The following is a 26,969-nucleotide window of genomic DNA, read 5'->3' as shown; positions in this document are numbered from 1 at the left end:
GTCTTATGAGCACAGGGATACCCCACATGTGGCCAAAAACCTCTGTTTGGATAAATGGGAGGGCTTGGAATGGAAGGAGCACCATTTGAATTCTGGAAAAGTTGAAATAAATTGCGCGCACCATGTCACATTAGCAGGGCCCCTTGGGTACCTATACATCAGAAAACCCCCACAAGTGACCCCATTTTGGAAACTGGATTTTATTCAGGAGTATAGTAAGCATTTTGAATCCACAGGTACTTCACAAAAATGTTGCTGTAGCAACAAATGTCTCACTGTTAGGCTCTGTGGCCATGATCCAGCGACACGGCATCTAGTACACAGTGTCAGCCTCCTGCAGAGATGTGAGTGTTGTCCACGGGAGAACGCAGCTGCCCAAGCCCACGATTTGGGTTCAGGCCGCTGTGGAGCTCTATGCTACCTGCAGAGAACACTCATCTCCGCAGCATAAATTGACATGCTGAGGCTCGGGAAGCTGCGCCACAGGTCGGTTTATGCTGCGGAGAAAAGAAGCACATTGGGCATGGGATTTCTAAAAATCCTTCCACTGTGCTTCTACTGCACAACGCAGCATTATGGACACAGGGAAAACACTCTGCGCCCAAAACGCTGCAAACCCTGATTGTGGGCACACAGCGTAAAATGCTACAATGGATGAATGGATAGATGTCAAACAAATATAACGTCCCATTCCCCTGCATATTCTAAGCTGGCGCCCTTTAGTGCCTTTCATGTGGCACTAAAGGGTGCCTAGCCTTGTATTTAGCCCCCCAAAAAATTAATAATTAAAATAAACGACGTGGGGTCCCCCCTATTTTTGATAGCCAGCTAGGGTAAAGCAGACAGCTGTAGCCTGCAAACCACAGCTGACAGCTTCACCTTGGCTGGTGATCAATTTGGAGGGCTCCCCAGGCGTTTTTTAAAAAAAAAAAAAAACGTGGGGTCCCCCCCAAATTAGATCACCAGCCAAGGTGAAGCGGACAGCTGGGGTCTGGTATTCTCAGGGTGGGAAGAGCCATGGTTATTGGACTCTTCCCAGCCTAAAAATAGCAGGCCGCAGCCGCCCCAGAAGTGGCGCATCCATTAGATGCGCCAATCCTGGCGCTTCGCCCCAGCTCATCCCGCGCCCTGGTGCGGTGGCAGACGGGGTAATATATGGGGTTGATACCAGCTGTAATGTCACCTGGCATCAAGCCCTGGGGTTAGTGATGTCACGGCATCTGAACAGATACCCGACATCACTAACCCAGTCAGTAATAGAAAAAAAAAGACAAAAAAAAATTTATTTGAAAAAACACTCCCCGAAACATTCCTCTTTTACCAATTTATTGAAAATAAAGAAATTCCGGTCGCTGTAATCCATTTTGGAGGTCCCGCGCCGACTCTGGATCTTCTAGAATATGGGGGGCACGTTCAGGGAACGTATCCCCCATTTTCTGGAAGAGCAAGCTCTCCATGAGCAGTGTGGGTGCAGTAATCTGAGAATACTGCACTCACACTGCCCCGGTCCAACCTAGGGCAGAGTGACCTGCAGTAACCTCATTCCAGAATATGAGGGGCACGCTCACAGAACGTACCCCCCATTTTCTGGAACAGCAGCCTCTCCATGTGAGGAGTGTGGCTGCAGATCACTGCACTCACCCTCCCCCGGTCCACAGTGGAGCCTGTGCATCAGCGACGTCAGCAGGATCCCTGCTTGCAGGGATCCAGCTGACAGCCGCTGTCTGCGCATGCGCCGCCAGCATTGAAGAAGGAGGCGGCGATCGCGGGCCCGGAGCGGCAGACAGGTAACGTATAACCGGGGGCTTGGGGGGGGAGGTGACCTAGTGGGAACTGGGGACACCTTTCTGCCGCATGTGACGTGTCACATGCGGCAGAAAGAGCAGAATGAAGGCGGCCGCGCGCTGTGCGCCGCCATCTTCCACGCTCCGGAGGGGGGAGGGGGGTGGTGGCTCTGGAGAACCGGAGGGGGCTCCGGTGACCAGAGGGCTCCGGTGGACCGGAGGAGGGGTCAGGGGGAGGACATTTCCCTCCGATCTGAAATGTTTGATCATTTCAGATCGGAGGGAAATGACTGCAGAGCCGGCGCCGGCGGCAGTTTTCTGTGCGCTTCGGCGCCATTTTGGATGTCCGGTGGGGGTAGGGGTGGGGGTGGTTGGACTCTCCGGTACCGGGGGCTTTGGGGGCACTAGGGGGTTAGATTTCTTTCTCATCTGACATGTTTGATCATGTCAGATGAAAAAGAAATCCGTTTTACCGGCCATTTCTTTTTTTTTTCATGTGTTCGTCGGTATACGGTGTATACCGCCGATCACATGATCGGGGTCCAAAAAAAACACCCCGATTCATAATCTGGGGGGTCTCAGCTACCCCCGGTAGCTGAAACCCCCGAGATTTTCGGTCGCTGGGGGGCGCTACAGGGTTTTTTCGGGCCGCCGCTTTAAAGCGGCGGAACAGAATAAGTACCCTGTTTTGCCGCCGCTTTAAGTCGTACGGCCGTCGTTATGAGGTTAAGCCACTTTCAGACGTCTGTGTTTCAGGTACATGTGACATCCGTTTTTAACACGGATGCCACACGTACCCATGTTATTCTGTAGTGTTACTTAAACGGCCGTGTTTCCACACGAACCGTGTGACCCCCCCCCCCCCCTCTTGGTCCTGCACGCACACACAGAGACATGTCCGTTTTTTCTCCGGCAGCACAGGTGTCACACGGATCGCACACTGATGTGATCCGTGTGACATCAGTGTGACATGTACCAGAGAAAACACGGGTCTTTGAAATAAAAAGATTTTCTATATTCACCTGTATCCGGCGCTGTTTTCTTCGACTCTGCTGTCTCCCGATTCTGACCCCCGCTCATTATATTCACTGCACCTCGGACTTGGAAGCCGGAGCATCGCCTAGGACAGCATTGCCGGGGTCAGCACCAGGGACCGCATCACCACCTCACTGGTGACAGGTGAGTATTCAGCAAGCAACCAGTGTGTGTGTGCAGTGACGTCCAGGAGGTTATCGGAGTTCCCAATGAACTCTGATGAACCTGTGAAGTCACAGTGGTGACTCCCGCCGTAGGGCGGGTTTCGTGGGGGTTTCATCAGAATGTCATCAGAGTTCATTGGGAACTCCAATGACCTCCTGGACGTCACTACACACACACTGCTTGCTGGATGCTCGCCTGTCCCAACGATGCCATCACCGCAGTGCTTCAGCTTCCAGGTCCGAGGTGCAGCGAATAATCAATGAATATAATGAGCAGGAGTCCGAAGCAGGAGACAGCAGAGCCGAAGAAAACAGCGCTGGATACAGGTGAATATAGAAAATCTTTTTATTTCAGAGACCCTTGTTTTCTCCGGTACGTGTCACACTGATGTCGCATGTATGCAAACAGATGTCACACGCATGACACACGTATGACCATACCGATGCGTGTGGCTTGTACCTGATTAAACACGGACGTCTAGAAGGGGCTTTATTCATTCTATATTGGATTGTACTGGGGGAAAAAATCCTAATGCTCTGACATTGCAAAAAACCCATTCTTAAGTTGTGTTTATGACCTAAATTGTATGGTAAAAATGACCATGGATCGAGACCAGTTTTTTTGTTATCTTAGTGGTGAAAAAAATTCAGAAATTTGAAGAAACAAAAAAGTTTTTAAGGGCACGTTACACGCTACGATATATCTAACGATATGTCGTCGGGGTCATGTCGTTAGTGACGCACATCCGGCATCGTTAGACATATCATAGCGTGTGACAGCTACGAGCGTCTGTGATCGAGCAAAAATACTCACTTTATCGTTGCTTGTTGACACGTCGCTCATTTTTTAAAAATCGAACGTCTTTCTGTGTGCCGGTTGTTCATCGTTCCCGAGGCAGCACACATCGCTCCGTGCAACACCCCGGGAACGATGAACTGCAGCTTACCTGCGTCCCGCCGACAATGCAGAAGGAAGCAGGTGGGCGGGATGTTATGTCCCGCTCATCTCCGCCCCTCCGCTACTATTGGCTGGCCGCTGTTTGACGTCGCTGTGACACAGAACATCCCTCCCCCTTCAGGAAGAGGATGTTCGCCGCCCACAGCGAGGTCGTTTGGAAGGTAAGTACGTGTGACGGGGGATTACAACTTTGTGTGATACGGGCAACAAATTGCCCGTGCCGCACAAACGATGGGGGCGGGTGCGATCCAAATGTGATCGCACGACATATCGACACGTGGAAAGCAGGCTTTACTGTTGCAATTTTCTGAGGTCTTTAACATTTTTCATGTTTTGGTCAGTGGAGCTCTGTAAGGCTATGTGCGCACTTTCCGTTTCAACCTGCGTTTCGGGTGCTTTTTAGGTCCGTTTTGAACTGCAGCGTTTTCATGCCAAAAGACATGCGTTTTGATTTTCCAGCAAAGTCTATGGAAAATGGGCATTTATAGTCCGCACTTTGCATTTACAAAAGCAGTGTTTAATTTGCGTAATTTGTGGCAAAAATCATGCGTTCAGAGAAGCAGCATGTCAATTGTTTTTGCCATTTGGGCTGCGTTTTTCTAACATTGACGTCAATGAGAAGTAGCAAAAAGCAACCAACATCAAAATCCCAGCGTTTTACCTGCTTTTTAGCTGCACAAACAATGCGTTTTGGAATACCAAAACGCAAGCTTTTCTGACTTCAAAATAATGGAATAATATGTCCCTTTACACACACACACATAGTCCGACAATTAAAATAAAGAAAATTATTTAATTATTGAATTTTTTTGGCAAAAATAGTATAAAACCGCTATAATTTCATTAAATATAACTATTTTCGTTATGATTAAAACATTCTTTTCTTTTTTTTTTTTTCCCCCTTTTTTCATAGTGTTTGTATGTTAAAACTTTATTTTGTTTTGTCTTTGTGTTCAAAACGCATCTGACTTTAGGCAATGAAGAAGCAAGTAAAAAGCGCTGAAAACGCAGCTAAAACGTGGTAAATACGCACACGTATTTACCGCGTTTTGATGGTCAAAAGCAACTTTGGCAAAAGCAATTTCTGCCAAAATATGCGTTTTGAACAGCAACTAGAACGACGCAAAGTGCGCACATAGCCTTAGGGGTTGTGTGTTTTTGTTTTTTTTGTTTTTTTTTTTTTGCGGGGCAAGACCACGTACTGATTGATAACATTTTGGGATACATATAACACTTTGCTAATTTCTTACAACTTTTTTTGCGGTATTAAAAAAAAATGCAATTTTTGCATAACCAATGGGGTTAATTATTTTTAGATTTTGATAGATTGAAGTTTTATGGACTCTGATGCTGCGTGTGTAAAGAGAAAAAAATAAAATTTTAATGTGGGGAAAGGGGGGTGATTTGAACTTTTTTTTTTTTTCTGTCCTTTTTTTTTTTTTAATTTTTGTTTTTAACTATTTATGCCCAAAATACAAAAGTATTCTAGGAGTTTTAGCTTTATTGGCTAACAAAAAAATTGTACTTGCAAATATCAGAGCATATTTAACAGCAAGGTGAAAAATATTAAAATGTAACTTTTAATAAAGATCCAACAACAGGGAGATGAATAATCGACCGCAAACAGCTGCTATGCCAAACAAATTATTTTTTATTCAAACGTTCTTTTCATCGGTGCAGATAAAATTGCGGGAGGTGGCTTGGATGCGAGTCCCTCCAAAGGACGACGGCCGTTTCGTCTGTGAGTCAGACTTCTACGGGTCCACGTCGGGGAATGGCCGCACACACCTTATAAAGGGGAGTGCATCCAGGCCACATCACCGCACGTTAAAAACAGAGGAATGCACACATGACAGTGATTAACATAAGTGCAGACAAAACATCCCATTAAAACATGGTCATACAACCAATGTGACATACATTTCAAAAACAAACATGAAAACAGGGAAAAAAAAGGAGAAAAAATTCCACTGAAAGGTACAGGGGCATTTATCAATGTCATATCGACACATAACACGTTATATTCATATTATTCTTTTTAATGACATAACCACTCATTTGTCAAAAGATCCAGAATGAATCAATCACTCGAAAATAATTTACAAAAATTGGTTTTATGCAAACCGATTTTATAAGAATACCACCAGGTCGTTACGGTCATTTAAACCCAGGTTTCCCTGCGCTCCAAATTTTATTATCATACTTGCTTCTTTACGTAGCAATAATTTATGGAGATCGCCCCCTTGTGGAGGTAGGGAAACCTGGACTAGTCCTGCAAAGCGCAAGATGTTGGGATTACCTTCATGTGCTGTACGAATGTGTTCTATTAACCTAGGAGAACCTTTACCTGTGGAGATCGATTTATAGTGCTCTCTAAAGCGTATGTACATGCACCTGATTGTCTTCCCTATGTAAAATCTTCCACAGGGGCATACAATCAGATAAACTACATATTTCGTCTTGCAGGAAATAAACTGCCTAACCTGGTGAGAAAAGGAACCAATTTGAAGAGATGTACCGGTGAGATGCAAGGCGCAAAACTTGCAGTGGCCACAGCGAAAGTTCCCAACAGGCGAACATTTCTCGAGCCATGTGGACTGACAAGTCACCCTGTTTTTCACCAGTAGATCTCTTAAATTGTTGCACCGTCTGTAAGAGACTAAGGGTCCTGCGTCTGTCATACTCTTTAAATCCGGGTCATTGGCAAGGATATGCCAATTCTTTTTTTATGGCTTTTTTTATTACTCCATCTAAGGGGCCAAACCTGAAACTGAACATAAACCTATTTACGGCATTGTTCATTTTTCTCACCTTTTTTGCCTTTGCCTGACTATATGCCAATTTTCCAGCACCAGAAGATTGACTGAAACATAGATTTTCAGAACTCTCAGAACACACCTTCTCATACGCAGAATCAATTAGTGTACTAGGGTACCCCCGTGCCAATAACCTTAATCTTAAATCCCCAGCCTGTTCTTCAAAAGTCTCTTTTACATTATTGATCCTCCTTAGTCTCAAACTGAGAGTAGGGTAAAGCTACTTTAGTATGGGTGGGGTGGGCACTCTGAAAGTGCAGTAACGAGTTAGAGGCAGTTGGTTTCCTGTACATCCTTGTCAATATCGACCCTTCCTTCACTTCTACCTCTATATCCAAAAAGGTTATAATGTTGCCTCCAAAACATGATGTGAACGACATATTCATGGTGTTTATATCATTGAGGTAGGTGACAAAACCTGTGAACTCCTCCTCTGTGCCATCCCACACCATGAATATGTCGTCCACATACCTGAGGAACAACTTCACGTGCTTGAGAAATGGGTTTGTGCTAACAAAAACGTATGCGCTCTCAAAAAACCCCCAAAAAATATTAGCCATGGCGCACGATACGGGGGTACCCATTGCAGTACCCCCGCATTGGACATACCATTTATCCAGGAACATGAATGCGTTTTTTGAAAGCACAAAATTCAAAGCCTCACCTACAAAATCGCAGTACAACTGCGTTTTCCCACTGCGAGCTACCGTCTCCCTCACTGCCTGTACACCCAGGTTCTGAGGTATCCGTGTATACAAGCTTTCTACATCGATGGACACCAGGTTGAACCCCTCCTGCCAAACAAAACCTCTCAACAAAGATATAAAATCATTACTATCCTTCACGTAGGAAGGGATTCTTTCCATCAGAGGCCTCAATAACCAATCAAGATAGTGGGACAACGGCTCGGTTAGCGAACCGATGCCAGCCACTATCGGGCGGCCAGGGGGGTTAACACTATCTTTATGTATCTTGGGTATAGCATACCAATGGGGTTTTGTGGGAAACTCTGGAATTAGTTTTTCGAACTGAGTGCTAGTGAGAATCGATCTCCACAGGTAAAGGTTCTCCTAGGTTAATAGAACACATTCGTACAGCACATGAAGGTAATCCCAACATCTTGCGCTTTGCAGGACTAGTCCAGGTTTCCCTACCTCCACAAGGGGGCGATCTCCATAAATTATTGCTACGTAAAGAAGCAAGTATGATAATAAAATTTGGAGCGCAGGGAAACCTGGGTTTAAATGACCGTAACGACCTGGTGGTATTCTTATAAAATCGGTTTGCATAAAACCAATTTTTGTAAATTATTTTCGAGTGATTGATTCATTCTGGATCTTTTGACAAATGAGTGGTTATGTCATTAAAAAGAATAATATGAATATAACGTGTTATGTGTCGATATGACATTGATAAATGCCCCTGTACCTTTCAGTGGAATTTTTTCTCCTTTTTTTTCCCTGTTTTCATATTTGTTTTTGAAATGTATGTCACATTGGTTGTATGACCATGTTTTAATGGGATGTTTTGTCTGCACTTATGTTAATCACTGTCATGTGTGCATTCCTCTGTTTTTAACGTGCGGTGATGTGGCCTGGATGCACTCCCCTTTATAAGGTGTGTGCGGCCATTCCCCGACGTGGACCCGTAGAAGTCTGACTCACAGACGAAACGGCCGTCGTCCTTTGGAGGGACTCGCATCCAAGCCACCTCCCGCAATTTTATCTGCACCGATGAAAAGAACGTTTGAATAAAAAAGAATTTGTTTGGCATAGCAGCTGTTTGCGGTCGATTATTCATCTCCCTGTTGTTGGATCTCCTAGCTGCTCACTACCGACCAGCACGCTGCGCCTGCAACCAGCGCTATATGGCAATCATCAGCACGTGAGCCACTGGACCTGGAGGTAATCTGAGGGCAGGCGGTGCAGGACTTGTTCACTTTTTGCTGCAGTAACTTTTAATAAAGTATATTTAAAGCTATATGCACACACTGCAGTTTTAACTGCAACCAAAACTGCACCTTGTCCCAGTGTGCCTGAAAAAATAAATAAAAAAATTATATATATATATATATATATATATATATATATATATATATATATATATATATATATATATATATATATATATATATATATATATATATATATATATATATATATATATATATATATATATATATATATATATATATATATATATATATATATAATAAAAAAAAACACGATTGTAATGGTGGTGCATTTTTTGGGGGTTTTTTTGTGCGTCTTTGTTAATTCTGAATTTGATTGACACTTGGGAAATTTAAACAAAAAAAAAATACAGTAAAACTAAAGAAAACTATAATGAAGCTTACCGATTTACTTAAGTCATCTGCGCAGCTGTACACTGCTCCTGCAGTGGCTCATTCTTCTTCCGGGGCCGGTTATTAAGCTCATGCATATTCACTGCTTCACCCGCCCACTGATGTGTGTGATCGGTTCCAGTCAGTGTCCCTAGCCTGGGTGACAGTCTGCCTGACACTTGAAATCACAGACTCGGTCCTCGGGTCTAAATCATACAGTAAAAATATAAAAAAAAAACTACGTGTGGTTTCCCCCCTCCCCCACAATTATAACAAGCCAAGATAAAGCTAGACAGCTGGGGGCTAGTCCATTAGATGCGAAACCTCATCCCTTTACTCTGCTCTTCCTAATTGCCCTGGTGCGGTCGCAATTGGGGTAATAAGGGGTTAATCTCAGCTCACAGCTGACTCTATAGCTATGTGCCCACGGGACTCTGTACCTGCGCATTTTGCTGCGGAAAACCTGCGGATTTATCTGTATTTTCTAGATAAATCCGCAGGTTTTTGCAAGTACCGACACTCCCCATGTAATACTATGGGACATGGGGAGTGTCTGTGTCAATGCTGCGTTATGTGCGGCTTCGGAATACGCTGCGGATGTCCTGCAGCCGCTCATAACTGCATGTCAATTATTCCTGCGGAATTACCTGTGGAAATACCGGCCCTCCACTATGGAGATAAAGGCCGGGACTTCCACAGGTAAGTCGCATGAATGTCCGCAAGTTAACCGCAGCTATTTCGCTGGAATGCCACAGCTATGTCTAGCTACAGATTCCGGGGAGCTGAAGCGGGAAACCTGCGGACGTACCTGCGGATATATCTGCAGATGCGAGCTCCTGTGGGCACAAGCCTAAGCCCTAGATTGGTAATGGAAGGCGTCTGAGACACCCTCATCACTAATCTGTAAGTGAAAATAAATAAACACAAATACCACAAAAATCCTTTATTTGAAATAAAATGCAAAGACCACCTTTCACCCTTTTTTATACCCCCCCAAAAACTTCCCTGCAGGTCCAACGTAATCCACACAAAGTCCCACGATGATTTAGCTCTTCTATATCCGAGCCTGGAGAGACCAGCAGTCTGGCAGTGCTGCAGCAGAGCAAGTGCCAGCTCAGCGACTGGTGTGTAATGTGAAGTTCCAGCATGTGGTCACATCGCACACGTTGGCAAGGCTTTGTGAGCAGCAGAGGGCAGTAGTTGAATACCAGCTACACATATCAATCCGTATTCCGTTTAGCCCCCGTACATAAGAACCGACAAGTGGGCAAGAATGTCTGACATCTTTGAAGTTCTACAAAACTTTGAGGACTCAACCAAGCTAGTGAGCGGTGATGATGCCATAATCCGCTTAACCGTCCCGCTTCTGTTTCTATTCAAAATTTTGCTGCTCACAATTTAAAGAGGAAGCTTTGCATGTGTACAAGGTGGAGATGGAGGAAGAAAGTACATGAGGAGATACTACCTAGGCTCCTCATCTTCTCAGCGCAGATTGGGTGATAATGAGGAGGAGGAGGAGAATGGGAGATAAGCTTCGGAGGTTCTGGCCTGCCCTGCTGCTAGCGTTTTGCTAGAGGGGCTTTTAGTACTGCTGGGGGCATAATAACTAATAGCCACAATTGCCTGTCTGACTCTCATCAAAATGTTTTGGCCCAGACTTCTCAACCCCGTCAGATGACTGCAGCAGAACCTAAAACCAATTCAAATGTTCCTTTTTTTTTCTGGTGTATTCCCATTCACTCCTTCCTACGCACAAAAAGTTTTTTTTTTTTTTACTTTTTTCTCCACTATACTAATAGGATGATGCAGAGCGTCATGAACGCGAGCCTTGCTGTTAATTTTTCCAGAGTGTGTATGATGTCCTTCTTCATATTGTTTTCTTGGGATGTGTAAAAGGCCTACCTCTACAATTCTCTTGCGTACATAGATGTATACCGCTCAGTAATAAAGGTTTTTGACCACTTACACTTGGTGCATAGGCTTTACCAGTCTAGGAGTCCCACTCTTAAAATTTGAGAAAAAAATGTTTTCTGAAGTCCTCCTCTTGATGTCTTTCAGGGTGTAGGGCAGTCCCTCCTTCTAATTTTTGTCAGCCCTTGCATAAGCTTTGAGTCTAGGAGTCCCACTACCTAAAATATTTTTTTAACAGAATGTGTATGAGGCCCACCTTTATGTCTCATATAGGGTGTATTGAAGTCCCTCTTTCTTTTAATTTTTGGCAGTTCTTGCACTGTCTTCATAGGTTTTGTGAGGTTCAGAGTCCCTCCTTCATAAATTAAACATGATTCGTCTGACCATGTCCCACACACCACATGCCCTGATAAGGTAGTAAAATGTTTAAATTACATTAAGCTGTGAATTCTGGTAGGTGTAGTTTTATTTCCCCATCTACTACGTCATCTAATGTAGTCATAGACGACAGGGAAATGTGGTGAGAGGTGGTCCGTCCATTAATCCCTTTACCCCCAAGCCCATTTTCACCTTCGTGAAAAGGCCATTTTTTTGCAATTCTGACCAGTGTCACTTTGATAGGTTATAACCTTGAAAGAACCAAAAATCCCTAAAAATCAATTTTATTCCTACTTAAAGGAGTTGTCCGACATAAACTCCCAAAAAGATTTTAAGCTAATCTGTGCTGTATTGTTATATAAATTACCCCTCCATTGTTATTTTTTGTTTTCTGACTTTTGTTCCTCTTGAATTATCCCTTTATTCTCTGCAGCTCTTTAACTTCAGCACAAGCAAACATGATTTCTTCCTCTTCTTGGTTGCCAAACCGCTGTCAGAGCTGGCACCGCCCACCCTCACTGTCCAGCCCCGCCCTCTGCACACTCATTGGCTGTCAGTATTCTGCCCAGCACCTGACCGCTCAGCATTTGAAATAACAGAGCAGAGATCCTGCTTCTCTCATCTGTGACAGAGCAATCACCTCACCTCCACAATGGTGACAGAAAGAGCTGTTACATGTTCCTCACCCCTTATAGATAAATGAACTGTGTAATGAAGACTATATAGGGTGGTCCAAAAGTAGGTGGACAGTATGTGTAATAGGGTTATGAAGGGGGAGATTTATCAAACAGGGTGTAAAGTGAAACTGACTCAGTTGCCCTTAGCAACCAATCAGATTCCACCTTTCCTTTTCCAAAGAGTCTGTGAAGAGTGAAAAGTGGAATCTGATTGGTTGCGAAGGGCAACTGAGTCAGTTTCACTTTTCACCATGTTTGCTAAATCTCCCCCTTCATAACCCTATTACACATACTGTCCACCTACTTTTGGACCACCCTGTATGGATATACAGTGCCTACAAGTAGTATTCAACCCCCTGCAGATTTAGCAGGTTTACACATTCGGAATTAACTTGGCATTGTGACATTTGGACTGTAGATCAGCCTGGAAGTGTGAAATGCACTGCAGCAAAAAAGAATGTTATTTCTTTTTTTATTTATTTTTTTTTTAAATTGTGAAAAGTTTATTCAGAGGGTCATTTATTATTCAACCCCTCAAACCACCAGAATTCTGATTGGTTCCCCTAAAGTATTAAGAAGTATTTCAGGCACAAAGAACAATGAGCTTCACATGTTTGGATTAATTATCTCTTTTTCCAGCCTTTTCTGACTAATTAAGACCCTCCCCAAACTTGTGAACAGCACTCATACTTGGTCAACATGGGAAAGACAAAGGAGCATTCCAAGGCCATCAGACACAAGATCGTAGAGGGTCACAAGGCTGGCAAGGGGTACAAAACTCTTTCCAAGGAGTTGGGCCTACCTGTCTCCACTGTTGGGAGCATCATCCGGAAGTGGAAGGCTTATGGAACTACTGTTAGCCTTCCACGTCCTGGACAGCCTTTGATAGTTTCCACCCGTGCCGAGGCCAGGCTTGTCCGAAGAGTCAAGGCTAACCCAAGGACAACAAGGCAGGAGCTCCGGGAAGATCTCATGGCAGTGGGGACATTGGTTTCAGTCAATACCATAAGTAACGTACTCCACCGCAATGGTCTCCGTTCCAGACGAGCCCGTAAGGTACCTTTTACTGTCAAGGCTCGTCTACAGTTTGCTCATGATCACTTGGAGGACTCTGAGACAGACTGGTTCAAGGTTCTCTGGTCTGATGAGACCAAGATCGAGAACTTTGGTGCCAACCACACACGTGACGTTTGGAGACTGGATGGCACTGCATACGACCCCAAGAATACCATCCCTACAGTCAAGCATGGTGGTGGCAGCATCATGCTGTGGGGCTTTTTCTCAGCCAAGGGGCCTGGCCATCTGGTCCGCATCCATGGGAAGATGGATAGCACGGCCTACCTGGAGATTTTGGCCAAGAACCTCCGCTCCTCCATCAAGGATCTTAAGATGGGTCGTCATTTCATCTTCCAACAAGACAACGACCCAAAGCGCACAGCCAAGAAAACCAAGGCCAGGTTCAAGAGGGAAAAAATCAAGGTGTTGCAGTGGCCTAGTCAGTCTCCTGACCTTAACCCAATTGAAAACTTGTGGAAGGAGCTCAAGATTAAAGTCCACATGAGACACCCAAAGAACCTAGATAACTTGGAGAAGATCTGCATGGAGGAGTGGGCCAAGATAACTCCAGAGACCTGTGCCGGCCTGATCAGGTCTTATAAAAGACGATTATTAGCTGTAATTGCAAACAAGGCTTAGTCCTCAAAATATTAAACCTAGGGGTTGAATAATAATTGACCCACACTTATGTTTAAAATTTATTAAAATTTAACTGAGCAACATAACTTGTTGGTTTGTAAGATTTATGCATCTGTTAATAAATCCTGCTCTTGTTTGAAGTTTGCAGGCTCTAACTTATTTGCATCTTATCAAACCTGCTAAATCTGCAGGGGGTTGAAGACTACTTGTAGGCACTGTATATATCATGTATGTATGGTGTGTGTGGTGTGTGCTTTTCAAATGCGGTTGCATCCATCTAAGGCTGGTTTCACATCAGCGTTTGTTTGCCTAGCAGCAAAAAAAACGCAAAGCGCATATCACCGGATCCTGCAGATGGAAAGTCCAACGCATGCAACTGCAATTGTTATTTACCGGATCCTGGATGCAGCATGACACAGAATTTATCGGCCGGCACTGGAGTCAGCTGATCGGGAGTCAGATGAGCTCCTGATGTGACAGCCCGCACAAGCTGTGGATGCACTGCTGCCGATCACGTGTGCGGGCTGTGTGGTCAGAAGTTCAGCTGAGTTCAGATCCGCTGACTCCAGTGCCAGCCGAAGTCACCTGACCTCACAGCCAACACACTCTGTGATGGATGCAGCGGTACATAGAACAAGTAATCGTCCGACACTGGAGTCAGCTGATCTGATTACTTGTTCTGCTGGCTGTGTGGTCAGGAGTAGGGATGAGTGAGCAGTAAAATGCTCGGGTGCTCGATGGGCGAAACCCATGGCAATATCTATTATTTTTATTTATTTATTTTAAATCATTAAAAAAAAAAAAGCAAAACCCCTAAAACACGCAACCCTAGGGTTAGGGGGAAAAAAATGACGTGGGCTTTGCCATATTTTTGGATGCTAGCCAGGTACAGCAGGCAGGTACGGGCTTCCCCCAACCCCCAGCTGCCTATCTCTTCCCGGCTGGGAACCAAAAATATAGGGAAGTTCGTTTTTTGTTTTTTTTTTTAATTATTTCATGAAATAATTACAAAAATAAAAAAAACTGTGGGCTTTGCCCATTTTTTGTGTCCAGCCAGGTACAACTAGGCAGCTGGGGATTGGAATCTGCAGCGCAGGGTGGCCCAAGCTCTCTGCCCCCACCCCCCCGCAGTGAATTGCAGTCCTCAGCCACCCCAGAAAATGGCGCGTTCATAGAAACGCCATCTTCTGGCACTGTATCCAACTCCTCCAGCGGCCCTGGTGCTGGGTGGCTCGCTGGGTAATAATGGGGTTAGGGCCAGCTGTGTATTATCCGTTGGCCCTAAGCCTGAAATTCATGATGTCACGCCAATATTAGACAAGGCCACCATGAATTTCTAGTAAAGATAAAAAAAAAAAACCACACAGATAAATATATTTATTAGAAATAAAACACAACACAATTAGTGACTCCATCTTTATTGACCTAAAGAACCTCTCCGCCGTAGTCCTAATATTAAGCCAGAGATTCTTAATGTGAGTTCAAGTTTGACCCAGCCATTAAAAATCTCCAATAAAGGGTTAAAAAAAAAAACAACACACAGAGAAAAAGTACTTTCTTAGAAATAAATATACAGACACACTTAGAGACTCCATCTTATTACCCCCTCTTACCCTTCCACGATCCTGGTCTTAAAGGCAAAAGACCTGTGGAAAAGAAAGCGCATAGGGTCTTACCCTGGTAACCAGGGGGTAAAGAAGAGTAATCCTACTCACCAATCAGGGTTGTGACAGGCACAACTCCTGTAGCAGCATGTATGTGGATCAAGGCAGCAGTACCCCAAACGGCAGATAACAGAGAGAGGTAGTGGAACGGGGCTTTCAAAAACCGCGCCAAGGATTTGATGTATCTTGTGCTTGCTGGTCCTGAGGAAGGGAGCTGAGCCTCCTGAAACGCGTAGACCTATGCCGAAATAAAAATACATTGATTCAAGATTACATCTGGGATCCTTGGCGCGGTTTTTGAAAGCCCCGTTCCACTACCTCTCTCTGTTACGATCCTGGTCTTGAGAGAAAGAGCGAGAGAGAAAAGAGAGAGATCAGATGATCGCTGTTAAAAGCCGGCCGCAGGCTGATCGCTCATATAAGGCGGCCGCGGGCTGATCAGCTGATCGCAAATATAAGCCGGCTGATGAGCTGATCGCTCATAAAAGCCGGCCGCCAGATGATCGCTCATATAAGTCGGCCGCCGGGTGATCAGCTGATTGCTCATAAAGGCCGGCTGAGCGCTCATCAAAGCCAGCTGATCAGCTGGCAGCTGGCTTTTATGAGCGATCAGCTGAGACTGTTCACGCCAGGCAGCTTCAGAGCATGCTCTGTAGGGCAAACTGGATCCGTTCGTGAAGTATCAGAACGCTGCACAGAGGAGAGTGCACGGGGGGAGTGGGGAGACAGTTCCCAGGGCGTTGAGCACTAAACATGATAAAGCGCTGGGGACACAGCGCTGATAGTGTCCCTGAAAGCAAGTGGCCAATTTTCTTGTTCCTTGCCTTATTGAACTGGACACTGAATCGGCTGGATTATCAGGTGATACGTAGCTAAGCACAGGAGACTGGGGAGGGAGACTACGGAGTGTGTGGGAGGGGGCGGATACTCATCGCACTATACCTGCCCACTAAGTAGCAGGGCGGCAACATGCTGTTCACTGATTTGCATGTCAACAGTGTCCTGCCCCTGTTGACATGAAATGACCAGAAACAGCAAAATCACGACAGGAGCGGTCACATGACCACTCTGAGCCGGGAGAGAGGGGCTGACAGCAGGGTAGGTAAGTAAGTGGTCACTACGTACTTACTTGCCCCAATGTAGCCCAATAGGGACAGAACAAAACAGGGCAAAATAAGCCGGATAACCCCTTTTAATGGTTAAAATGCAATTACGTACCAAAACATAAATAAATGGCAAATCTTGATTTGAGTCGTGTTGTTTTTTTTGAGGGGGGGGTACATTTTTATGGTTGCCACAAAAATGCAGCATGTCAATTTTTGGCTTTTTTTTTTTTTTTGTCTTCCCCCTACACCTCCCCCCTTCCCCTCCCCTTCCTCCACATTTTTCACCAATTGAAGATAAAAACGCATGGTCAAAAAAACCACCAAAAACACGTGCGTTTTGCCACAACCTTTGAATATCCCGGCCGCTGCACATAGGCATGATTACGGCCACTTGTACAACATACCCCAAAGATGGGATGGCTGTGGTTGTAATCAATAAACTAGTGGTCCTAACCTAGGACTGAGGGGGCTGTTGTCTGGATACATTTTTTTTTTTTAAATTGAATCATTAGTTTATTGATATTTATGAAAGGATCTTCCAGTTTTTTGTAATGACTCTTAAACACTATTATGTACAATCTTTCTGCTTCTCACCAGATAAGAGTTAATTCCCTGATCACAATATCTTTTAAAATAATAAAGTAATTTAAAATACAAAGGCCCCAATACATTATAACTAGCATTTTGCATGACAGTTTTATTGAAGGAAGTGCCAGAGTAAGATGGATGAAATTCATTCAGGTGTGCACATCTCTAATGAATTTGGCACATATATTAACTGCCAGGTTGACAGAAATGTACCTCACATTGTGACGCAAATGATGAATTTCTCGGGCCTGTTTGACCACACTGTGCGCGTCATTCCTGATCTCCACATAAGTTTCTAAACGTTTGTGGAGCCGGCCAGGACTGGTATGAAAAGCATTAACGGTTCACTAAATTTTTGTCCAATTTCAATTTTGTGCATAATGTTTTGCAAATTCTGTCCACAACTGCTTGATAAACAGGCCAAAGGTATATTAGAACGTTTTTGTAGCTTTATATAACAAAAAAGAAGTCCTTTTAGAACCGCAATGTTTTTTTGGACTCCAAACTAATATCAATTATTCATAAAACATGCATATTAACCCAGTATTGTTAAGAATGTATCAGAACTGTGTGAATGTGCCTTATGAAACCTGCCAAATCTGATTTGAAATGTCATTTAGACATTCATTTTTCACAAACGTGTTATGTTTATGGTTTTTATAGATAAAACACATACCCATTATAGTCTATGGAGCTATTCACGTGTCTATTTTTTGGGGGAGGTGGACCATATGTCTACAAAAAATATCACACACAGGTTTTGTTTTTATCCGTGTCCTGGCTGAAATCTATCAATAAGTCTTCGATATGTAAAAATCAGACAGCCCCTGGAAGCCATCCCTGTGCAGTCCATGATAAGCATTGCAATGTATAGGGGAAGCTTTGTAATTTATTTTTTCCATATGTGAAAAATACCGATAAAGTGACCAAATACTGAAAATTGAATAAAAACCACTGATGACACACGGAGCATTTTTTGTGTATGTGAAAAATCGCTAACATCTGAAAGGAAATAAATTGCCCACAGTGTTAAAGGGAATCTGTCACCAGGTCTTTGCTACCCCATCGAAAGCAGTATAATGTAGAGACAGAGACCCTCATTACAGCGTTGTGTCACTTACTGAGCTGTTTGCGGTCATTTTGATAAAAATTATTGTTCTCTCTGCTGCAGATATACAAACTAAGTAGTCCTCTAATGATCTACTGCTGATTTAGTCATTTCATCAAAACAGTCCAGTAAGTGACACAGCGCTGGAATCAGGATCTCTGCCCCTACATTATGCTGCTCTCCGATTAGGCGGCAGACAGATTACCTTTAACATCAGATGTTAGGAGAGGTTTTGCTATGAAATATGGGTGTTTTTTGTCATTTTCTATACTTGTCCTTTATACAAAAAACGTGTTCATATTGTAAGACGTTGCAGAGAAGAGACGTTGTAGAAAAGTTGGCGTTAATCCTTATTTGTTTTAGGGTTTCGGGTTTATACACCTTAGTTGACTTGCTTGACTATATATTTTTTTTTATTTTTTTTTTTTACTATATTTCATATAGACCTTGGTTTTACAAAATTGTGCAGTTCAGTAAGAAAACCTTTTTAAGGGGTTGTCCTGTTTAAATCCACAAGTCTGCAGTTAGCCTATGTGACTGCAGACATTTGAATCCTCACATCGCACACTATGCGCTGTGAGGATTCGATGGTGTCCGCCCCGGGAAAGGCCGGTCATGTGGCTGCGAGTATGCTATATTCACCAAGCTTTGTGTTCTTTTGCAGGTTGGCAGAATTGCACTTTATAGTCCAGACAAGGGAAAAGCCATGAGAAACGCCAATTAGAGCAAGAGGTTTGTATCCAATCAAATTACAATTTTAATTAGGGGTTTTTTTTATTTTATTTTGCTTTCAGTATGTCTTAAAACAGCACCGCAACCAGAGATATAATCAAAGGAAATGTTTTTATACTCTTTTATATATATTTTTTTTCCTCACATTATACAAAAATGTGTCTTTGCTTAGTGTCTGTAACAGATTTTAGTGGATCGACAAGCCCATACAGCACGACTTTCTGGTTACCAGCTGACACTGCACATAACCGCTCTAAGCATCTCAAACTGAGAACAGCTGGGGGCTAAAGAGTAAACTGACAGATCATTGCTAATAATAAGCGAACCTGCAGATGTTCGGTCCGGTGGGTCTGGCCGGACTTAAGAAGTCTGGTTTGGGGGGGCGTGGCTATGGTTTGGAGCTAGGAAGACGTGCCTGGGACGAGCTCCGCTATCCTGTTTCAGAATCCTGATAAAACTCAGTCCTCCTCACCAATATTTTTCTTTTCTGGGTGATCCCTGGGGAGGGATCGGAGGTGTGGTGCAGCTTCCAGGAGAGTGGGGAGCAGGGCTGGACGCTGAGGCCCTGCTGGAAGTGCTGGCAGCAGCGGCCATCTTGGGTGCGGAGCTTGGAGGGGACGGAGGAGAGTGGAGCGGGACCGGCGGGAGAACAGTGAAGGAAGCGCTCACCTGCTGCAGGATCCTGAGCTTCCCTGCGTTGGCTCAGCAGCGGCCGGGAGGAGAGGTGATTTCGGCGAGGAGAAGCCGGTCTGATATTCCCTGAACAGCAGGCGCGGCGTCGCTGGGTCCTAGAGCCTTCTGGCTTCGTCCTCCCCCAGTGCCTTGGAGAAGTGTGTACTCCGGAGCCGGCGGTGGTGAGTGAGGGGCTGTGGAGGGGGTCCCCTGGGAGCATGTATCAGCTGGGGGAGTGAGAGGAGCTGAGATGGGGCCACCAAGAAGCGTGGGGAAGGCTACACAAAATGGCGCCACAGGCGCAGGAGCGGCGGGAAAAGGGGCTAGGACTGCTGCACAGCAGAAAACTGCTGCGGAACGCTTGGCTCAATTTGCCAGACATAGCCCCCCTGGCCTGGACACTGGCAATGAAAAGACAGCCTCTCGGTCACCCCAAAATAAGCAGCAGCAGCAGGAAAAAACCTAGGAACAACAGGACTTACATGCCATAATGGAGGATAGAGAAGAGAGCCGGTCTCCACCTCCCCCATCACAGTTAACACATGTGCTGCAGCAAATGTCTCTGCATTTAACCCCTTCTGCTCAGAAAAGTGCAGATCTCCAAAGAGAGCCCACTTTGTCAGACATCATGGCGGCTATAGGAGTCTGCAACACCACTCTCAATAATCTCACATACCAAGTAGGCTGCCTCACCAGGGATCTGGCTAGTGTGAGAAAAGACATGAAGCAACAGGCTGAGAAAACCACAGCCCTTGAGGAGAGAGTGAGCGAAATGGATGATGTATTATGGCCCATGTCACAGAAGATGGAGGTGTACGGTAGAAATATCGACGCCATCCAGGCTAAACAGGATGATCTAGAGAACCGCCTGCGCAGAAGTAACATCCGCCTAGTGGGAGTGCCAGAGAGAGTGGAGGGAACACGACCTGCTGAATATTTCGAGGATTGGATTGTACAGACCTTTGGAAAGGATGCGCTTACCCCGTTATTTGCTATTGAACGGGCTCATAGGGTTCCTACCAGACCCCTTCCACCAGGAGCGCCTCCACGCACGGTGCTTATGAAAATCCTGCACTACAGAGACAGAGATAACAACATATTTTAAGAGCTGCAAGAAATATCCCAAACCTCTCTATAAATGGCCAGAGGGTGTCACTTTTTCCTGATTACTCGGCAGAGGTCCAAAAAAAGAGGGCACAATTTCTGGACGTTAAACGGCGACTACGCCAGCTGGATATACCCTATTCGATGTTGTATCCGGCACGACTCAGAGTGGTGGCTATGAACTCTACACATTTTTTCGAAACCCCTAAGGATGCACAGAGCTGGGTTGATCAACATGAGAAAAACATCCGGGATTCAAGGAAGCGACGGAGCCCACCCCCTGAATGAAACTGGCTTCTCCTCTATGTTGACAACTATACTCTGGTGATAACGTTACATGAAGGACTGGTTATACTGTACTTCTGAATTTAAAGTTTGTCCCCCGGGGCTACTTTTGTCCCACGGGCTTCATTTGGCTTCCCCTCTATGATGTTTTGTCATTCTCCCTTCTCTTGCCGTCCCCCCCCCCCCCTCCCCTCCCCTCCATTTTTTTTTTTTTTCTCTCTTCTTCTCTTCCCCACTCTTCCCCCTCTTTCTTTCTCTCGCCCTCTCCGTTTATGAATCTACATTTTGGATGTGGGGGGGATGGGGTGTGGGGGTTTTGCGTGTGGGGGGGGAGGGTGAGGGATGAAAATGCAGGTTTTCCTGAAAAGTAGAGAGGGAAGCCTGTTATGGTAACACTACATTGCTGAACATGGGTATGTCCCCCGGGACTCTCTATGGTCCACGGGCTTTATTGAATGGTCTTCTTCGCTTCTCCATCTCCCTTCCTCACCTTTTGTCTCCCTCCATCGCTCTATCCTCTTCGTTTCCCCTTTCTCTTTCTCCCCGAGCTACACAGAATTTGTACTCAAACACTGCTGGGGGGTGGGGGGGATGGAGAGAAGTTGAGACTGGGGGAGATTGTAATGTAACATTATGTGAAAACAGCAGTTTCATGCAAAGTGTTCAAAGGAGCTTGCCATGGACTAGAACAGTCCTCTGAGTTGTACACGTCCCCTAAGGGGTAGGAGTAGTGGTTTTGGACAGTAGTTTTTCTTTTGGTCTGGGCTGCTACTGGAGGAGTACTTCTGACAGACCCCACTGTCGACTTGTATTGTTAGGATGATGTTTGACCTCAACGTTTTGTGAGGATGTTTTCTCTTTTGGATTTTATGGGAAACCGGAACTGTATGGTGTTGTTGATGCCGTGGCCCTTCACATGTTTCTACTCTCTAAGGCCCTACAGGAGGGAAGCCAGGAATGTATTGTCACTGGGGGAGGGTCGGAGGAGCAAAACGTTTTTGTTTTTTTTTGTTTTTTTTTTTAAATCAGATCTTTTTTTATGAAATCATTAGGGATCAATACAGAGAGTATTTCACTTTTCATATAACTGATAACAATAAACAGATAAACACATGTGATTTATAAATCAGGTTCTTTCTCTGCATATATGTAAATATGATAGAGTTCTCAAATCATAATTATATTATATAGCTTGAGCCTACAAACCTCGTAGCTCTACAAATAAACAAAACTTAAATTATGCAATAATGCCTCAGACTAACAGGAACACCTCCTCCATCAGCCGTGTCGCTCCACATCATATTGCTATACTCTCCCGCCCCTCCCTCTCCGTGCAGTCATCCATGAAACCATTCCAGTCCTCTCTCACCTCTTCATTCAAAGTCCACTTCGTCACAGAAAAAACTAGTTTTAATTCCCTTCCTCACACATGCCATCACTGCAGGCACAACAGTAACCGGTCCAGCATTGCATCCCGAACCAGTGCACTAGAGGGTAGGCCCGGCAACTCCATCCATGGCCGCCAAATGCTGTAAAACTTTTTCAATGTTTTTCTTTTTAAATAAACTCCCCTTTCCAATCTTATGACGTTATTTAATTTGTTTTTGAGCTCTGGTAATGTTGGTGGTAGAGGGTCTAACCAGTGATATGCAAGTAGCTTTCTTGCTTGGTACAAGATACGTGCTATTCCCAGGGCTGTTGGAGAATCCGGATCCACTTCTCCTTCCCACAGACTCAACAGGCACAGGCGGGGCGACGGTTGTATTGTGATATGATATATTTGATCTATAAGTCCCAGGGTTTGGTTCCAGAAATCACCAATGTGTCCACACTCCCACATAACATGCATCAAATGGGCATCATCCTGTCCACACCTAACACAGTGCGTTTGGTCTGAGTCCCATCTTAAATAGTAGACTGGGAGTTTTATATACCCTGTGGATGAGATATATTTGAGACAGCTTTTGGCACTCCGATACTGCCAGTTTAGGAACTTGTTCCAATATATCAGACCACTGGCCTTCCGTCAGGGGACCGACGTCTCGTTCCCATTTGCTTTTAACAATCAATGGATGTGTTTCCAGATGGGCAGGTAGTAATTTTTTATATAATTCCGAAATAAGACCCTTAGAGGACTCAGATATAAGCAGCCTATGTAATGTTTGATTATGTGTCACTGTTACCGGGTTTGTCCTCCCCTGTCTTTCCAGTGCGTGTCTCAGCTGCAAATACTGATAAAAGAAGACATGCGGAAGGTGAAACTCCGTTCTCAGTTGTTCAAAGCTTTTAAGAGTATTATTTTGTAGTACTTGTGACACTAAATGGATCCATTTATCCTCCCATCCTCTGAACCCTACTAATTTTTTATTTTCTGGCAAGTCGGGGTTCTGCCACAGTGGCCAGAGCTCTGTAGGTCTGCTTATCCCAAAAAGAGACTTACCCCTGTCCCACACCCGGAATATCATAGCCAGTGTGGGATATCGTGCCCCATTTATCTGTCTTTGTCCCACATCCAACCGGCAACCTGGGTACTTCCATACTGATCCCTCTCTCACTATATCACCACTGGTATCATACCCTCCTTCTTTGCCCCAACCCCTCAGATGTTGCATCTGGGAGGCTATATAGTGTATATATATGGGTTTGGTACCGCCAGTCCTCCCTCCTCCTTTCCCCGCTGTAGCACTTCCAGTCGAATCCTAGCTTGCTTTTTCTTCCAAATAAGTTCCCGGAATATTGTATTAATTTTTACAAAAAATTCCCTACATATCCACACTGGAGAATTATGTATAAGGTATAGTAATTGTGGCATCATTACCATTTTAATTAAATTGGATCTGCCGATATTTGATAGCGGCAAACGGCACCAGGTATGCACTTTTTCTCTGAATCGCTGTAACAGGGGTTCCAGATTTAGGGCCTGGAAATCCTTCGGGATTGGGCTGACAATTACTCCCAGATATTTAAACTCCCGGACTACAGGAACTGGAATCTGTAAGTCCGAAAAGTCCCCCGGAAGGGGGTCCAACGGCATTAAAGCTGACTTGGACCAGTTGATTCGTAGACCAGACCTCTGTCCAAATTCCCGAATGATATTCATTGCCGGCAAAATCGAGGAACGTACCCTGTCTAAATATAAGAGTAGATCGTCTGCGTATAATATCTTTTTGTTCCACGGCTCCACACCGAAATCCCTCTACCTCCCTGGATTTCCGTATTGCCACTGCCAACGGCTCCACTGCAGTCGCGAATAGCAAGGGTGAAAGCGGGCACCCCTGTCTAGTACCTCATCCAAGAGGAAAAGACTCGGAGACCCTGCCATTAACCCTAACCTTCGCCACCGGTGAGTCCTATAGCAGTTTTACCCAATTTATGAATCTATGTCCAAAGCCCATTTTCCGAAGTACAGCCCACATATATTCCCATTCAAGGCTATCGAACGCCTTAGCGGCGTCTAAAGACAAAATTGCCCTTTCCCCCGGTACCTCAGAACTATGTTGAATTCCCAAATATAATTTCCTGAGATTCATAGATGTGGCTCTGCATGGAATGAATCCTGTCTGATCACTCTGCACTATAGATGAGATGACTCGGGACATCCTATTGGCGAGCACCTTGGCCAGCAATTTAATGTCTGTTTGTAGGAGAAAAATTGGGCGATACGAATCCGGGATCTCTGGATCTTTTCCGGGTTTTAATATTAAGACTATTAAGGCTTCCCTCATAGAGGGCGGGAGGACCCTCTGCCTTTCAGATTCTTCAAATACCTTAAGTAGTTTGGGTAGCAGTAAGGGAGCATACGTTTTATAAAACTCTCCAGGCAGGCCATCCGTTCCCGGAGCTTTTTCATTTTGTGTCTGGCCAAGCGCTTCCTCCAGTTGTTCCAATGAGATGTCCCGGTCCAGCAATTCCCTGTTTACATCACTCAGTGTAGGAAGAGAGAGAGCATCCAAATACTGCTCAATCTCAGTCTCCGTGAGGTCACAGTCTGATGTGTATAGCCGCATATAATACCTCTTTATTTCTCTTATTATATCCTCGCTTTCTGTTACAAAGTCACCTGATTCCGTTTTTAACCTATTTATATAAGAAGATCCTTCCTGTGCTCTAATGACTGTGGCCAGTGTAGGTGCCCCACGCCCTCCCCCGCCATAAAATAATTTTGTTTAAGGAAATAGCGTTTATTTTCTTCCACCGACATGAGATTTTCTTTGAGTGACATCTGTGCCTTCTCTAGAGTGTTTTTAGTTTCTACTGTCGGGTTGAGCACCACCGCAGCCTCCGCATCAGATACCTTCTGAATCAGACTCTGGGTGTAACATTTGGTTTGATTTTTGCGTATGCATATTTCTCTAAGATATATGCCCCTTACCACAGCTTTCATAGAGTCCCAAACTGTGTGGCGGTGCAGAGCACTCATTAAGATGAAAGTATTCCAGAATGTTATCATATAAAGATCCCCCAATAAGCTGGATCCAGAAGTGATTAAGTTTCCAGATAGGCCTGGGCAGAGCGAGGGGGTTTCCCCATGCAAGCATAACATGTAATGGTGAGGGATCAGATACACTTCTAGGTAGGTAGGCCACCTTTTGTGTATATGAGGCCAGAAGTGCGTTTCCAATAGCCAAGTCTATCCGTGACATGGTGTGGTGGGAGCTAGAGTAACAGGAGAATTGTTTGGTTGTGGGGTGTTGGGCACGCCAAAGATCTACAAAACCCAGCTCTGTTAGCATTCTAGCAAATTAAGTCGGGGCGGTGTTCTCCGATATGTTTCCCAAGTGTAATTTATCTAGATAGGGATGTAAGTAATTATTAAAATCCCCTATCAAAAGCGTCGGCACAGATGGAAGGGAATCTAAAATAGACAATATCCTTTTTACAGGTTCGACTGAATATGGTGGAGGGATATATATCGCAACCAGAATAAATTGTATACCATACAGCGTGCAAAGCAAACATACAAATCTGCCCCCCGGGTCAATCACTGATTTTGGTACATGAGAACGGGATGGATTTGTGCACCAACACACTCACACCCCGTGCATGGGTCGAGTATGTGGAATGATATTCATGCGCGATCCATCCCTTCCTCAGCCAATGAACATTATCCCTGACCATGTGGGTCTCGGAGAGACATAAAATAGCCGGTAAAAGTTTCTGTAGGTGAGTAAATATAGCACATCTTTTGTTCGCATCTCCGAGCCCTCTAACATTCCACGCTACAATATTTAAAGATGTCGCCATAAGCGTAGACTAAGATATGATCCGGACGGATACTTCATACCTGGAGGAGAGAGGTGTTCTCCACCGATTCTCAAAAACATTAGGTTGAGCGACACGACTGAGGCACACCACACTTCCCAAACAGATTGCATCATACAACAATAAACAAGAAAAACAAGGAGAGAGATAGGGCTCCGCACACCAGTGCGCAGTGCCCCTGCCCTCAAAATCAAGTGTATCTTACACATTTCTCCCAAATAGAGAGAATCGGGGCTAAAAATACACCCCAAGTCCATGTATGGAGGGGGGTCCACAACTCGCTAGTGCAGCGTGTGTCCACAATGAACCGGCCGTCTCCCAACCTGGATCCTAGATGAAATTAACTGTAATGAGCTCACCAGCATAGCGTCCCAAACAAAAACAACGCCTGGCGGCAGAAAGGGAAATCTCAGGTATTCTTCCTCCTCAGGGATCTCTCATTGATATCCAGCCAAGACAATGCCACCCCAGCCGATTCAAAAAAATGAGTCTCTCCGTTCGCAGCAATCCGCAGCTTAGCAGGGTACATCATGGAATATGGCACTTGTAGGTTGCGCAATCGTTTTTTGATCTCTTTAAATTGCGCTCTTTTACGTTGCACTTCCATGGAGAAATCAGGAAATATTGATATCTTCTTCCCATCAATTGCAAGTTCTTTGATATCTCTGGCTCTGCGCAGGATAGTG

General features: G+C 44.8%; 1 protein-coding gene across 3 annotated transcripts in view; it reads left to right on the top strand.

Moving 5' to 3' along the window:
- The window catches only part of B3GNT4 (UDP-GlcNAc:betaGal beta-1,3-N-acetylglucosaminyltransferase 4), a 90,861-nt gene that overhangs the window by 31,176 nt on the left and 32,716 nt on the right, over positions 1 to 26,969 (top strand). For 2 of the 3 annotated variants that reach the window (XM_075323257.1, XM_075323266.1), the window contains exon 2: positions 18,893 to 18,960. The exons of the other annotated variant lie outside the window; for it this stretch is intronic. The gene's annotated coding sequence lies outside the window, so the exon portion shown is untranslated. The remainder of the gene's footprint in view (positions 1 to 18,892; positions 18,961 to 26,969) is intronic. 3 annotated transcript variants of the gene reach the window in all.

Source organism: Anomaloglossus baeobatrachus, chromosome 1 (assembly GCF_048569485.1).
Source record: "Anomaloglossus baeobatrachus isolate aAnoBae1 chromosome 1, aAnoBae1.hap1, whole genome shotgun sequence".
Taxonomy (NCBI): domain Eukaryota; kingdom Metazoa; phylum Chordata; class Amphibia; order Anura; family Aromobatidae; genus Anomaloglossus; species Anomaloglossus baeobatrachus.
Note: the sequence above shows the minus strand (reverse complement) of the source record. Positions and strands in the feature narration are given on the sequence as shown.